The 14,723-nt window shown below is 36.0% G+C and overlaps 1 protein-coding gene across 7 annotated transcripts in view; it reads right to left on the bottom strand.

The window, feature by feature from the left end:
- ADGRL3 (adhesion G protein-coupled receptor L3) overlaps window positions 1–14,723 on the bottom strand; it is a 1,002,012-nt gene that overhangs the window by 985,209 nt on the left and 2,080 nt on the right. The window lies entirely within an intron of this gene.

Here is a 14,723-nt window from a genome sequence, read left to right as displayed (position 1 = left end):
AATGCTGTCCTTATTGGTCAGAGGATAGTTTGAGTCCCCTTAGATTTGGTCTGAGGATTAAATTGTTGGCATTGATAATAAACACTGAAAAAAAAATGGAAGCTAACCATTCTCTACAATACTCCCTAACCTGAAAAATTGAAGTTTGCTGTTTCTACTGGGAAAATGTCAACACAACTTCCCTATTCTTTTCAATTTTCTTCCATTGTCAGAATCCATGTAAGGTTACAATGAGGCAATGTATTTTCAAAGTGGCTTTTTGGAACTGCAGAAACTATGGAAACAGCCTAGAGTATCCTTCACTGATAAGTAAGGTGGGGGAGATATGGGTGAGCATTCTCTATTACTTCAGGTTATTTAGTCTGAACCTGTCTACTATATGCATGCTGGGACATGTTGAGGGTAGGCTAATTATGATATGAAAGTAACAGTGTTGTGAAGACAAAGTTAAGTGTTCCTTATCTTGAATTTGTTTTCTTTTGGAACTAAATTTAGGCTTAATTCCCAAAGAGAAATGAGAACAGAAACTTTAATCACTCCTATTTTTACCTAAGGATGAGAAAAAAAGAGGTAATGGCCAATACCTCTTATTTCTTAAGTAAAATGATATCTTTCTTCCTCCCAAGTCTTCACAAGAAATATCTATCACAATGTTATCTAACTATGCTCTTAATTAAGTCAAGTATTTAAGGATGAGAGTAAATGATAAGTATGGCTAGTTTAGTCTGGTGATACTTCCAATTTAATTTTATCCCTTGACATTCCATTTGAATACTATTACTATAAATGCATCGTCATGAAGTCTTCCTACTTTTCTGGTCAGACTTAAAAGTTATTTTATATGAAGCAAGTTAAAATGCTAACTAGAAGGCCTTGGGTGAGTTATTAAATTTCTGTAAGCCTCAGTTCTCTCATAAGCAAAATGAGTGGACAGAATGGCAACCTTATCTATGTTTTCCAAACTCTGACATTTTATCAAATATAGGGCAATTTTCAATTCCAAATTAGGTTCACTATGTAACAACTTCAAAAACTACTTTCCATTAGTTGGTTCCTTCTAAAGTCATACTCATTCAATCATTTATTCAACAAGCATTAAATACCTGAACACTATACCCTTATTGGGAATGTACCAAAACAAAGCAAATCAAGAATATACTTAATACCTTAAGAAATGTCTCTTATTCTTTAAAATTATACCTTTAAAATCTAGAACAAATGTTATCAAAAACCTTGCAATAACTATTAGTTCATGTGTTTGTGGGTTTATGGGTTACTTCAGAAAAGACCTATGAGATAGATCTAACAAGTGTTAGAATTGCCATTTTCCTGTAATGAAACAAGTGGAACAGAATTTCTGGTGTTCAGTAATACACAACTAGCAGTGGCTTGCTGAGATCTGAACTCAGAATCTCTCTTTAAATCCAATATTCTGAGTCCCTAACTCCCTACTGACCTAGGGCAACAGCCATGGTCATTCATTAAAGTTAATGTGCAGTTTTAGACTCATCGGTGAAATAAAATTCACCAATAAACTCAGACTGACAATACAGGAACACACACACACAAACACAAATGTGCACCACACATTGGTTAGGTTGTGTTCTTTTCAGACATCCCAGGATCACATTAAAATTTGCTATGGAAAAATCCTTGAGTGCCTAGTTTATTCTCAGCAAATCTTGCTTTCAATTTTATTAACAATATTCAGAGATGCATTACTCTGCTTGAGTTACTTGCTTTGTTGACATTTCTCTTGATTGATAGCACCTGCTTTAATTATTTGTTTTATTGGCATCTAGGTCTCTCTATTTTCACTTTCTATTTTTTTCCCTATAAGGGAAAGCTAAATGATGAATCATCCCCTTGATCCATAAGAAGTTTGAAAGAAACTAGGTTGCCTTTAGGTTAGTCCTTTGAATCAACTTACTTGACAAGCTCCTCCTGCATTCTCAACAATAGAGTCGAAAGCAGAAAGTGAGCATGACAGGGAAATTTGAAACTGCCCAGTTCTTTCAGAAACAGGTCTTACTTTCAATCTCATTTCTCATTATCATCTATTTCTTTCTTTCCTTCCTTCCTTCCTTCCTTCCTTCCTTCCTTCCTTCCTTCCTTCCTTCCTTCCTTCCTTCCCTCCCTCCTTCCTTCCTCTCTGTCTCTGTCTTCCTCTGTCTCTCTGTCTCTGCCTCTCTCTCTCTCTCTCTGTCTCTCTGTCTCTCATCAGCACAGAAGTATTAAACCACTCCATTTTCAACTTGGACCACTTAGCAGGCTGGTGGCCTCTGGCTCTAAGACGCTCATCATATCAGTGCTGGAATTAGTACAGATGCCCAGTTGGTTTTTGCAGCTAACAAATCCTGAACTCAATAGATCCACGAGATTTAGCTTTCCCAGGAGAGGAAATTAGAAGTATATGGCACTGCACCCAGCCCTATTGTTTGCTTTTTAAAAGAAAAATTGAACTTCAAGTCCAGAATATGATAAGACCTATATATTCAAATATAAGTAGAAATAAAAACTGCAAAGCCAAGTAGCTTTAAAAAAGAGTTTGAGGTCAACTGGTCCCATATCCATCTCAGCTTCTGATTCTGTTTAAGGAATGACTACTATCAACAGTAAGAGAAATGGTTCTACACAAAGATTGGACCTGTCCAAAATACTTCTAGAAAATAGTATGAGAGAAATGAGACCCAAGGATTACAGTAATAGGTATTTGACTAGATGGTACAATAGTTCTATTGATGGCATGTGACAAAACAGGTGAATAAACAAAGAAATCTCTGAGGTGCCTTCCAGATCAAATTCTGTGAGCCTATTTGTTCATTTATTTACTGCCCTGAAGGGTCCACAGCATCATCAGAGCCATATTTTTAATGCTGAAAGGATCTTTGATTTCATCATTATGGATGCTCCTTTCACAGATTCAGACATAAATACCTCTCTACACCTCAGCAGACATCTTACTGAGTTTCTGTGAGCAAAAAGAGTCATTACCTGATGGGTAACCCTCTGGTGATAAAGTTCTCAAAAATTCTGTAGGCTCATCAGCAGACAAAAGACAGAATTCATCAGGGGGCCCTTACTTTAAGCATTCTTGGCTTAAACAGACCTGCCTCAGTTGTGCTCTGCTGCCATAACCTTTGAGAGCCAAGATCCACGCCTAGTCCATAATAAGGCATTAGAGTAGAGCATTAATAAATGTTTTCAAATTGTAATAAGCTTAGCTAAATTATCTGAAATACTGTTCAAATGAATAAGAAATAGAAGTGATTTTATAAACCTTCATGTCATTATAAGTGGGAACTGACAAGTTGATGAATTTCAAAAGTTGAGTTGCACTGAAATCTGTAAGGTATCATCAGATTCTGACTCTTTGTAAATCAAACTGTAAAAATAACAGCAACAAAAACCAAACCGGATCTGTTCTGCACCTGAAACAGATTGCAACAACTCCCAATTGTTGGCATTGCTATGCCAAGCTGAAGCAGAGCTACCAAGAAGTGCATGGTGTTAATGGAGTCTACCATCAGGTACTTCGAATCAACATTTACAGCCAGCTCCAGGGGTTCCCGTGCTCTCCCTGAAGAGGCAAAGAAGGCAAAGATACTGCACAAGTGGTAAAATCTAGTTTGAGAGACTGAGTTTCCAGAATCATTGATGTTAGTCTCAGACAGTAGAAGAGGATAGAGAGAAAAACAGCAAGTAACAAGATCATCACACCGTTCTCCATCCCCTGGGATATATCAGTTTGTGAACCACTAGTAGAGTCCCTTCAAATCATACTGAAACAGAACTAACAGAGGAGCAGAGAATGAACTCCTTTTTTCTGTTACAAACAGGCTGATTTCTTTGCATGGGCATTCTACACTTTTGCTCTTGCACTTAAGTTATCTTTTCTCTTCCTCTATCTCAACACCCGCTTTGTGCACAGAAGAAAGACACAGACAGTACACTGCAGTTCTATCTTACTATCATCTATTATTCAAGAAAGGTCTCATTGAATAAATGTCTGTTCAGAGTCTCTAAACAAATTTCATTTCTGAACACTACTGTCTGCAGCCCAGCAGGCTATTTTACCAAGATAAGATCACACATTTAATCAAATGCTCCAAAAAAAGAAAGACATTCTAAGTTTGCTTAATAATGTCAAATAATAAAAAATGCAATGTTGACAGCATACTAATTTTTAGTACTCTTTCTTCTTCAGGGGTTTATATCAATAGGCAAGGTCAACTGCACATGGTAGTTCTGCTAATTAGGGAGTCTGTTAACCATTAGGTACTCTTTTAAGCTGTCTTTAATACTATTTAGATGGACTTAGTACCAAACTTAAAGGGAACTGTTACTCTCAATCTGACATTTCCCCTCAAATACAATGTAGCTCCAATGCAATATTCACAGCACCAATGATTACTATAAATATGCCTGTATAGTGTTGAATCACAAACTATAACAGACTCTCCATATATAAGACAGAAGCATAACATTTATTCAGACGCCAGAAAGCCAAATCCCCAAACTAGTAAGTTGATTCTATCATAGTAGCAAGGAAGTTAATAAGCCACAACAGCTCAAAGAGCCACACCATCTTTAAGCTTTCCCACAAACCAACATTTACTCACAAGTCTAACTGTCTCCCTCTAATGCATCATCTCCTCCCTCCAGTCTAGCTGCTCTGACTCCCAGCTTCCTGTGGGCTCTGCTCTACCCTTCAGCAAACTCCTCCTACCACAGGCTCCATGTGACTACATTCAGTCTATTGGGGGGAGGGTCTATCTTCAAAGCAGGGAAGGCCTTCAAATTTCCCTTACTATTACATACAGTAATGGAAAAACATACCCTACAATGCAGTTTACAAGATAAAAAATTGCATCAATTTGTAAAATTGCATCTCAAATAAACCATTTTCTTCAAATGTACCAAGTATCAACATTATGTAAAACATGGAGGGAGAAAAAAATATTTGAATACCCTGCATGTATCTATGGATCCTAGAAATGGTTCTTTTGTACAATATTAGTAACTGAGCAGATTGAACTGCCATCTTGAAGTTCTCATAAGGAATATACAATTGATGTTCCTGAGTAAATTAATCTCCATTATATAATGACAAAATTCTATGAAATTTTCTGTATCCAAAGTGGCAGCTTAATATAATGGAAAGGGCACTAAAGTTACAATCAGAGTATGAAGGTAGATTCTGGTCCTCTTCTTTACTCTCTATGCAATCTGGGACAATTCACTTAACTCCCTTGTCTTCAGTTTCCTTTTCTGAAAAATGAGGAGTCTAGATTGAATTAAGAGTTCTTAATCAGGGTTAATGAATAGATTTCAGGAGGTATGTGAACACTGATGAGAGGAAACAATATTTTTATTTTGAAATATTTGTTTTCCTTTGTAATCCTGTTCATTTAATTTTACACATTTTAAAACATTATTCTGAAGGATCTAAAGGTGTAACTAAACTGCCCAAATCAGTCAACTTTGTTAACTAGTATTTATTAAATGCCTAACACATGCTAGGCTCTGAGAAAGTGCTGCATTCATTTTGTTTCTATGATACAAAAAATGGTCAATAGTCCCTGAATTAAGTGATCTTCAAAATGTCTTCTAGATCTTAAAACCTACAGTCACAGTAACATCAAAGATTCTTAAACCTTTTCCCATTGAAAGAAACCTCAGCAATTTCAACTCATGCTTAAAAAGCCATCCCCACTATAACAAATCTGAAGAATGGTTAAACTGGCCAAAGGGGAAGAAAACTTCCACAGGAGTTCATTAAACTTTGGAATAAATCCAGTTGCTGGAAAGTTTTCCTGATCACAAACCTAAATGGGTCTCTCTGGAACCTTCACCCATTATTTCTCCTAGCTTTGCCTTCTGAGATGAAGCAGAATAAATCTGATTATTTTCCCACATGTCAGCCCTTAAATATCTGAAGATGGCACAGCTATCTTGCTTCAGTCTTATCTTGAGGCTAAACATTCTAAGTTCTTCCTACCCATCCTGATATGAAACTGAGTCAAGGTCTTAAAACACCATCCTGTTGATTTTCCTCTGGACATTCTCCAGCTTATCAGCCAAACTGTGGTGCTTCAGATTGAAAATAATACTCAGTATTGTACAACCAAGGCAGAATACAAGAAGGATCCTCTTTATTCCTGGAAGCTATGGCACTTTAATAGAGGCCCTGGATTAGCTTTAGCATTAGCTTTCAGGGCTGCCACATTGCACTACTCATTCAAGATGAACTTAAAACAACAACAAACACCACCACCCTGACCTTTTCCATAAAGAACTTGAGGTTTAAAGAGTCTTCCCCATCTTATAAATATGAAGTTGTTTTTAACTCCAAATGTAAGACTATATTTATCCTGAATGAATTTCATTTTATTTAATTCAGTCCAATACTCTGATCTTTAGAGATTTTTTTTTTGGACATTGCTTCTGGTATCCATTAAGGTTTTTTTTTTATCCTTTACAGATTTGTGTCATTTGCAAACTTTATAAGCATGTCATTTACAACTTTGTCAAGGTTTTCTATATTTAAAAAATGTTAAACAGCACACATATAAACACAAATATCCTTTGAGGTCTCTTTAAGATGGAAACTACCAGAATGAAGGTATATCCATCAAAAGCCCAATTTTCATTTTTAATATGGACAATAGCAAGAGTAAAGTATTTAATATACAGAGAATAGATGGCAATAGATATGTGAGTACATTTCCTTATTTCAAAAATATCTTATTATAAGATAGTTTCATGGACAGAACTAAGTCTCAGATATAGGAAAACATGAGTTCAAGTCTTGCCACTCATATTGGCTGTATAACCATGGGTAAGTCACTTAACCAAGTTCTAGGAAATTCTCTAAGATTTTGGATTGTGGAGAAGATGTTGACCTAATAGAGGGAGTTTCTTTGTCTGGGAGTTCCCTAATATATTCATTTCCAAATATGTCCTCACGAGATTTTATGTGAAAGTACCTGCAATATTCCACACTGATTGTCCTTCCCACCTCCACATCTGCAATGAAAATAGGAAGATACATTTTCTCAGGAGAATATTTTCAGTGATTTTATAAGCATACTATTTTCTTAACTCGATTTTTTTTGTTAGAAGTAACAAATGACAATGTACAAGTTTGCTCTAGTAATATAAATCCTTATTAGTGTTGTCTCTAAATTCAGGAAAGATGTCATCCTGAATGAAAATAGAAAATCACCATTTCACTGTTAAATATATTTATTGATGGCTGATGAAAGTGACACACCCGGAGAAGTTTTATACTAAAATTCTGATTTGTCTATTATTCTCCTGAAAGGAAACTGTATATTTACCATGGGTAGTCTTCCAAGTACCATGCAATCATAGCCTAGAATTTTGCCATAAAAGCCATTAGAATAATGCAACCAGAATATTTAAAATCTTTATGAAAGGGAAAAGCACACAAGTATTCATGTCCCTGATGTATGATACGAAAGTAAATTATATCTCAACATATTCTTTTTTTTAATTTTAATATATTGGTGAGAAACTATAAATTATGTTGGATGTCATAAGTATCAATCACTGACATATCAATTGTACTAAAATTGTGAAAAGAAGTTAGTAGATCTAAGAAAGCATTGAGTTTTGTCTTGTAAATGAGATGTATTTAAAAAGATGACCAAAAATAATAGGATCTGGGGTATTGATTTGTTGTGGGGTTTTTTTTCCTGTTTCTTCCCTGGCCTCATCCCCCTCCACCCCATCCCCCCACTCTGTATTTAGAAGAACTTTGAGGAAAGGAAAAGGAAAAAACAGGGGACCATTGAAAAACCTCTTACAGGGTCAGCTGTCAATGGAATGCATTTTAGTATTCAGGTTACCCACCCATGCAGAACATCAAAAACTGGGCTTGAGTCCTTCCCCTATTCTCATAGGCTTAAGCTAATGCTGAGCTTCTGAAGCCGTACTGAATAGTAACACACTCTGGCTCTGCAGGACTTGTAAACAGCAATACAAACTGATTAAACAGAATAGTGTAGTTGTTACTTGGCTTACTACTTGTGGTATCTTCTCAAATACCAAATCTTGAATATTTTCCAAAGATTCTACCCATATACTGGTATTAATTTACAGGTCACTTTTAAACACATTTACTATGTTGTTGGACCTAAACTGTTACTTCCTTAGGCTAAATGTTTTGAGTCTATCACTCACATAGAAGTTACTACACACACACACACACACACACACACACACACACACACACACTGCTACATATTTACCTTTATATATAATATATATACACATATGTGTGTATACTCCAAACACTCATTAGTTTCACCAGCATTGCTATTATAATATTTTAAAAGACTTTTTTTTGGCCCCTTCAACATCATAGAGCCTTAAAACATCTTGACATTTACAGCAATAATACAAGTGTGGACTGCAACTTTTGGGTTATTAGTCTTAAAGTATGAAATCTTTTAAAAGATTATTTTTGACTTCATAAATTTGTCATTAGAAAATTCTGAGATAGTATGTATGTATGTATATATATATATATATATATATATATATATAGTTGATGATTCCATGTGGGAAAATAATTGACTTGAATGTAAAATATTTTTGTAGTTAAGTTGTTCTTTGTACTTCATATCCCATTTTAAATCAGTCTTTAGACTTAGTATTTGGCAATTATCAATAATATTTCCACATCAAGATGATTATTTGGGGTAGGAAATTAATAGCAGGATATTATGTCAACAAAATAAAAAATACCTATTTCCTGCAGAGGTTTAAAAAAGAAAAACATACATATTGTGTGTATGTAAGTGTATGTTTGTGCATACACACATGCATGAGCATGTACACATAAAGTCTCCCTTAATCTTTTATAGAAATATTCGTGATTTTTATAAAGTACCAAGTGAGAGGAAGCCTAATATAGTACATAAAACATTAGACTTGTAGTTAGAAGATTTGGGTTCAAGTACCACTTTAGTCATTTAATAACTGTGTAACCTCATCTCAGTTACCTTGTCTGTGAAAAGAGGATGGGATTCAATTAGCCTCTAAGTACTTTTCCAACTTTAAATTCTAAATTTTTCTATTTGAATTCCTGCTGCAACCTAAGAGTTTTCAAGTGAAAAAAAGTCAGAATTTGTTCTTAACAACTGTCACTTACTGACATTTTATAGACATTATAATGCAAAACAATACCTGATTTGGGAGAGTTATTGTATAATAAAATTTCTGAGACATAAAGGCATGATTAACCAAAATAAGTTACTAGAAAAGATGAATTTCAACTCTGACTTTATCATGAAAGACTTGGGCCAAAATAAGATGTGTTAGTCAAAGGAAGCTGGTATATTTGGTGAATGGAGGACTCTGGAGCGCAGCTTCAAAAAGTTATTAAAATGGCACCCAAAATGCAGTAACTCACACTCAAGAGTTTGACATCAGGTAAAATTACCTAGTATAGCCATACTTATTTCTACAGTGAATATCACACTACACATAGACACTAGAGTTTAAATACCACTGATTTTCTGGCATTTTAATTAAAATAATTGCATTTTCCTTCCAATGAGAATGACCAGTTGAGCTGTTCAGACATTTGCCAAAAGATAAAACTTCATTGGATCTTTTAGTTTGCTACCCAGATATAGAAATATTCAATTATAGTTTCTGAAAGTTAGTCTTCATTAGGAATTAACATAAAATTACAACTGACACAATACAACATGCCCACCCTCAAAAGAATTGCTTTTTTTTTTCTTTTCATCCTTAGCTTCTAACACATAGCACAGTACCTGGCATATAGCATGTATTCAAAATATTATTGTAGGTCGAATGATTCATTTCTTTCTATGACAAATATAATCATTCCTATATTAGTCTTATGGAAGTATAAAGCCTTTCATTTAGATTACATTCAACAATGTTTTAATAATATACTTTATACAGCATCCATGTTTTCATCCACTAAATAGCAACCTAGAAAACTGAAGTTATTCTTTTGGGCAACTCACTAAAAAGAGTTGTTAGGAAGGAAAAGTAAATACAATAACAAATCTGACTGTCTCCTTCTACTATGCAAATACTCATTTTCTCAAAGATAAAAGTAGACAGATTGTACCACTACTCTTCCAGCTGCCCATAACTGTGCTAGTTAAGGTAGCATTTTATAGCTTTCATTAAATCTAGTTAAGAAAACTACCCTTTTTTTTTAAAGTAACATATAAGCTTATTGGATTCAGAACTGGACAGTACCCTAAAACATCATCTGGTTAAATCTTCTCATAGAACAGATAAGAAAACTGAGGCCCCAAAATTGAAATTACTTATCCAAAGTCACATAGGGTAGTAAGTAGACAAGCAGGTCATGTCACTCCAGATCTTTCTACTCTCAGACTCTACAAATTTTTACATAACTACTCTTATGAGCCTTAAATTGTCATTTTCAAAAGTGTGATGACACTTAATATGCTTTGAAGACTGAAGTTGATATGGGAAGAGTCTTAAATTTCAGACATTATGAATTTCCACTAGAAGATATGATATCTCGAAATCATTATATATAGTCTACTGCACTTTGGACCCATTCATACAATAAGTCAAGAATCTTAGTCAGATTGAAAATGACAATGAATGACAAAAGGTTTTACTGATGAGAAGATTATGCTAAAATATCTACCCCCCCCCCCAGAGGTGGTTCATGGGACTACATTGGGCAATCAAGCAGATTGCATTATTTTCTTTTCTAGAGGGAGCTTTTCCAAACAAACCAGATTACTATAAATAGCTTTTCACCCTGAATGCTATAATATTGTGAACAGAATGCTAAATTCTTCTAAAATGTATATATGTCAGCACCTTGGGATAAAAACCAATTATCACTGATACTATTGCTTAGTTTGAGCACAGGGCTATGAAGTGGCCAGGATACCATATCTGGAAATGGCAAATTTTCAGAGTGTCTTTTCTTAAACTGTAATATAACACAGAGCTAGATGACCAGCTACAAGAAAAAAAATTTTAGCAACTTGACTTTTAAGGAATATTCCCACAAAATATATTTTAACTATTAGCTTTAATTAATTATTCAAAAATAATAGAGTTACTTTTGATTACACTGAGATTTCTTTGTCTACAATGAGGTGTCATAGCTGGTAGAATGGTCTATGAATAAAAATCAAGAATACTGAGCCCCTTAGGGCATATATGTAATATATATTACACTACTTTGTCAAGCAGGCCAATAAACATCAACATTAAAATCAAAACCTACATCAGCCACTCTCAGTGAATGAAAAAATTACATTTTCATCTCACTCTACAATAACTCCATTAAACAAGAAACTAAGAAAACTGAGAAAAACAACAGGGCACAAAATTCATGTTTGTATATTTTATTATAAAATGGAGATATTAAAAAAATAAAACTTAGGAAAACAGGAGACACAAAACAATAGTAATTCAAATATAACCCACTCCCTCAAATTATTTGAATGCTAAATTACAAGTAAATCTCTTCATCTGTTAGGGCTCTCCCTATATACACAAACACATTTGCAATGCAATGCAAATCTGAGAAATCAAAGGAGAAAATTTCCAGCTGTAAAACTGATAGAACTAGGACTCTTTCCCTACAAATAAAACTGCTCCGTACTGGATTGAAGCTGCAGAAAAACCTCTGTTGATGATTCCAGTTTAACTATGAATTTGAAATCAAATATAGCTTTCTTGCTGGGATGTACAAGAAAGTATGTGTGTCCTTAGGGTCAAGATGGGTTAGATCATAACAGCATTAATCACTTCTGCACAGACTTCTTTTTAAATTCAAACACCAGAATTTGGGACCACAATTAACTAGCCTGAATTGAACCTGTTCAGTTTCCCACTGGGTTATTTGACAGACTATTTAGGCAAACTTAAATTCTTTGGATCCTCTAATCTTTTTCTCTTCTTTATGATGTCCCCAGCTAAAAGTTCACAAGAAACATATGCTAAATAAAGTAGTATTAAAAACTCTTTACCTTTCTCAGTCACAAGAAACAATGACTCTCTCTCTCTCTCTCTCTCTCTCTCTCTCTCTCTCTCTCTCTCTCTCTCAAGGTGCACAGTAGAATGAGAAATACACAATACAATCCAGGAATGAGATATCAGAAGCATTTAGTCATTAGACAGATCACGTGCTGATAAATCAATCTTCAGTCAAAGGATTCCTGATGCTGTCTTATATCTCTATCTCAAAATTTCTAATTTTCATATTGCACTTTCCAGTGAATCACTTTTCCCCTCCTGAACTACGTGGAAATAATTCTATCAGCCATATAAATGGGAAAAAGCGGAGTATATTACTTAACAGCTATGGGGTGCTAAGGAATGTATTTCAAGCACTTCTGAAATATTCACCTTCCACTAAAGACTGCACAATACAGATGGACACAGCTCTCATGACATCAGAACCTGTGGAATGTATGACTGCTAGGAAACACATGCTGCTGGGAAACAAAGAACAGATCTGATCAAATCTAATGTAAGGCCTGGGAATGACTGGGATCAATCTTCTAGAATGAGAATAAAAGTACTACATAAGATACAAACTTGCCAGCAAACTGTACAGCCTTAACACATATGCTATGAAAAAAAAAAACACCTCCCTACAAATAATTTTTTGTCACTTATCTTCCAATAATTACAGCTTTCTCAATTATCTATCAAAGGAACTATTAGCCAAATCATTTGGTTTAAAAAGAATTCATGTTGTCCCTTTAATAACTAAAAGGACATATTTAATCAAATTTGGCTTCGATTGATTCAATATTTTCCTTTTTGCAATCTTAGCTCTCTTAGAAACTGAGATCAGTATACGAATCCAATCTGGGATCATCTCCTTTTTTAGTATCTTAGAAACCAAATGCCCTCACATAGAACAGTGTTGTACTTTCAGTTCTAAATAGAAGGATACTTGCAACAAACCCCAGAGCTGCCTGACTGTAACCACAACAAAGGGATTTTGCTATCTCTGTCAGGTACAAGAATTTAAGAACGATTTACTCAGAGAAAAGTAATAGTTTATAATTGCATGTTTATTTTGCCTTTGTGCAAGATGAAGTCTTTGTGCTTTTCCTACAGCCTTTGCTTAAAAAAAAAAAGACAATGGACCTTTTTATAAAGGTTGGATTCTTACAATAGATCTATTTTAACTTCATGTATTCTCTAAAAGAATCTTTTGGGTGACACTTATGAAAAGGACCAACAAATCCATTCTATCCCAAATCCTGAGGCAGTTCTAAAAAGTGGGAGTCACAGGACCACCCCATTCACCACTGATTGGAAAGATACCAAGAGAAAGTTGGCTAAACTCTTTCTACACTGCATGTGAAAATGACTCAAAAACAAAGCATTCCAAAAGCAGTTGCCAAATCTCTGAGAATTTCACAGTGAATTTCTTGAACCAATGGTTAGGGAGAGTAAAGAAGAAACTAAAACTAGTCTGCTACATAGTAACTTAGAGGAAGACACAGAAAGAATTTCCCCTTTCTTCCCAGTCTCCACACCCTCCCTCCCCAACCCCAGTTTAAAAAAAAAAAAAAAGCCTGAAGGAAAGGCAAGCCAGGAGAGCAAGAATGCTAATGCTTTCTAATGAGTAAGGCAAAGGGAAAGTCAACACAATAGACCTCTGTTGTTTTGGCTGTAACTGCAATTGTTACACAGAGGCACGCACGCACTGTTGTTTACAATGTGCGTTAAGTACAACTGGCACGCATCACTGGCAGGGATGGAGACTATGCACCCCGGAGGTTACTCACACACCAAGAGTTCTGAGAACAGTTCTCAGTGTTTCTCCCGGAATGAATAAAACCAAGTACCCTTCAGCTAATTGGGGGTGGGGCTCTTGGAGGGGGCTAGAAGAGGGGAGGAGAATCAATAGAACCAGGGTGGTACAGGCTCGTTTCAGTTATTTAAATCTCTGGATGAGATGACTCCTCTCATCAAGGAAAATTAGGTAGCTGTCTCAAGCGCAGCACCAACAGCTCTGCTCTGAGAAACAGCGCACATTGCCCCTGACTGGTTAGTGATGTGGGGAGAACTCAAGAAGGTGAGAGCTGCCTCAATCAACCCAAACTACTCCCCCACCCCACCCCCCGCGGCTCTCCCTCCTTCTTCAAACCTGATTTTCCAGTTAAATTGAACAGAGACGATTTCGATAAGACAGTTCAGCCTAAGGAGCAGCAGCTTTGCCATCCACCTACCAAACACCCCCAACTCATCCTCAAGTGCGCGCCCGACCTCTGCGGGCTCTTACCCCAGGTCGACTCGGTATGACCCTCTGGGCAACAAAAGCTGGCTCTTGATGGGACCCCATGAATAGAAAAAAAGTGGGGGAGGGAGCTAAAAGACAAATGCCCCTAGCCTTCCCTTCTGCAGGCATAAAGAGGTGTCTACTCACCTACCTGTAACCCAGCATGGATAACCCAGCATGTTACAGTCACCTTCGCACTTCACCTTTCCAACTCTCCCCGCCATCACTAGTGACCCCAGTTCATGCCAGCACTGCTCCCCATCCCTTTGCTGATGCCACCCACGAAAGTAGCTCCCTTTCTCACGCCTGCCGGGCAGAACCAAGGCTGGAGGGCATTGTAGGGAGGATGACTTAGTCAAACTAAGGGGCATGAAGAGGTCTAGGAACAACTGTCTGGGAGTGGGCGGGGGTG

Source organism: Petaurus breviceps, unplaced genomic scaffold (assembly GCF_028583685.1).
Source record: "Petaurus breviceps papuanus isolate PSGF00001 unplaced genomic scaffold, PetGlider_PUasm1.0 76, whole genome shotgun sequence".
NCBI classification, from domain to species: Eukaryota; Metazoa; Chordata; class Mammalia; order Diprotodontia; family Petauridae; genus Petaurus; species Petaurus breviceps.
Note: the sequence above shows the minus strand (reverse complement) of the source record. Positions and strands in the feature narration are given on the sequence as shown.